Source organism: Petromyzon marinus, unplaced genomic scaffold (assembly GCF_048934315.1).
Source record: "Petromyzon marinus isolate PM22_M1 ecotype Great Lakes invasive population unplaced genomic scaffold, UKy_Petmar_22M1.pri1.0 PM_G_Scaffold_82, whole genome shotgun sequence".
In the NCBI taxonomy this organism is placed as follows: Eukaryota; Metazoa; Chordata; class Hyperoartia; order Petromyzontiformes; family Petromyzontidae; genus Petromyzon; species Petromyzon marinus.
The window spans coordinates 427,501-430,000 of NW_027423038.1; positions in this window are offsets into that span (position 1 = coordinate 427,501).

Genomic DNA, 2,500 nt, shown 5'->3' on the forward strand with positions numbered 1-2,500 from the left:
GCTGCCGTCGAAAGTACATCCTCTGTTGAGCTCTCTTGGCGAGGGAGCTGATGTTCAGTTCCCACTTGAGGTCCCGGCAGAGAATAGTGCCCAGGAAGCGGAAGGACTCCACAATTTTGACTGCGGAGTCTAACAGGGTGATGGCGGTGAGTGGGGCTGTATTCTTCCTGAAGTCCACAACCATCTCAACTGTCCTTAGAGCATTTAGCTCTAAGTTGTTCTGGCTACACCAGGTCACCAGGTTGTCAGCTTCCCACCTATAGTCAGACTCATCCCCACCAGAGATCAGCCCAATGAGGGTGGTGTCGTCCGACAAACTTCAAGAGTTTGACGGACAGATGATTGGAGGCGCAGCTGTTGGTATACAGGGAGAAGAGCAGTGGGCAAAGGACGCAGCCCTGAGGAGTTCCCGTGCTGATGGACCTGGAGTCAGAGACTTCTGTTCCCGGCTTAACGCACTGCTTCCTGTCAGAGAGGAAGTCTGTGATCCACCTGCAGGTGGAGTAGGGCACGTTCAGCTGGAAGAGCTTGTCCTGAAGCAGGGCAGGGATGATGGTGTTGAAGGCAGAGCTGAAGTCCACAAACAGGATCCTGGCGTAGGATGCTGGGGCGTCCACATGCTGTAGGGTGAAGTGGAGGGCCATGTTAACTGCGTCGTCCACAGACCTGTTGGCTCTGTAGGCAAACTGAAGGGGGTCCAGGAGAGGGTCTGTGATGGCTTTGAGGTGTGCCAGGAGCAGGCGCTCAAAAGACTTCATTACCACAGATGTAAGGGCGACCGGTCTGTAATCATTTAGTCCTGTTGGCCTTAGCTTTTTGGGCACAGCGATGATGGTGGAGGACTTGAGACAGGCTGGTACATGGCATGTCTCCAGGGAGGTGTTAAAGATGTTGGTGAACACCGGAGACAGCTGGTCAGCGCAGTGCCTGAGGGTGGCTGGAGAGACAGAGTCCGGCCCGGCTGCTTTGCGTGGATTCTGCCTCTTGAAAAGCCCATTAACTTCTCCCTCCTGAAAGGAGAGAGTCGTTTCTGTAGTATGGGTGGGGGATGGGGCCTCTTGGGTGGGAAGGGGTGGTTCAGGACAGTCCAATTGTCTTTCAAATCTACGGTAGAACTCGTTCAGGTCGTTGGCTAGGCGGGAGTCGTTAGTGGTGTGGGGCGCTCTGGGTTTGTAGTTGGTGATGTGCCTGAGCCCTTTGGCAGACAGAAGCAGCGTCGTTAGTAGAGAACTGGTGTTTTAGTGTCTCTGAGTACAGTCGTTTAGCCTCTCTCACCGCTTTGCTAAACCTGTTCTTCGACTCCTTGAATCTGTCTCTATCCCCACTCCTAAACGCTTCCTCCTTCTCCAACCTCAACCTTTTGAGCTTTGCTGAGAACCAGGGCTTGTTGTTGTTAAAGTTCACCCTGGTACGTGTTGGGATACAGCAGTCCTCACAGAAGCTGATGTAGGACGTCACAGCCTCTGTGAGTTCATCCAGACTATTGGTAGCAGTCGTGAACATATCCCAGTCAGTACAGTCTAAGCACGCCCGCAAATCTTCCACAGCCTCACTGGTCCACTGTTTAGATGTCCTCACAGCAGGTTTACAGAGTTTTAGTTGCTGCCTGTATGCACGAATCAGGTGGACCAAGGGAGTTCTGTGCGAGCCGAACAGCCCCGTGACCCACAAGAGAAACATCCCCGCCAAATTCGAGCGTTTGACGGGGTCTATCCGTGAAAAAATATTCACGTTTTTGAGTGCACATGCATTTCTGCTGCAAATGCCTCTGGAAGTTTCAAGCCGTTCGTATGCCAATTGTGGCAACACGAAAATGACCCGTTTTCCCATTCCGAGGGATTTCTGTGCGACTCTAACAGCCCCGTGAGCCACAAGAGACACATCCCCGCCAATTTCTAGCGTTTCACGGGGTCTATCCGTGAAAAATATAGACGTTTTTGAGTGCACATGCATTTCTGCTGCAGATGCCTCTGGAAGTTTCATGCCGTTCGTACGCAATGTGGCAACACGAAAATGACCCCTTTTCCCATTCCGAGGGATTTCTGTGCGACCCTAACTAACAGCGCCCGTGAGCCACAAGAGAGACATCCCCGCCAATTTATAGCGTTTCACGGGGTCTATCCGTGAAAAATATAGACGTTTTTGAGTGCACATGCATTCCTGCTGCAAATGCCTCTGGAAGTTTCATGCCGTTCCTATGCAATGTGGCCACACAAAAATGACCCGTTTTCCCATTCCGAGGCATTTCTGTGCGACCCTAACAGCCCCGTGAGCCACAAGAGAGACATCCCCGCCAACTTCTAGCGTTTGACGGGGTCTATGCGTGAAAAATATTAAAATTTTTGAGTGCACGTGCCTTTCTGCTGCAAATGCCTCTGGAAGTTTCATGGCGTTCCTATGCAATGTGGCAACACGAAAATGACCCCTTTTTCCCATTCCGAGGGAGTACTGTGCCACCCTAACAGCCCCGTGAGCCACAAGAGACACATCCCCGCCAATT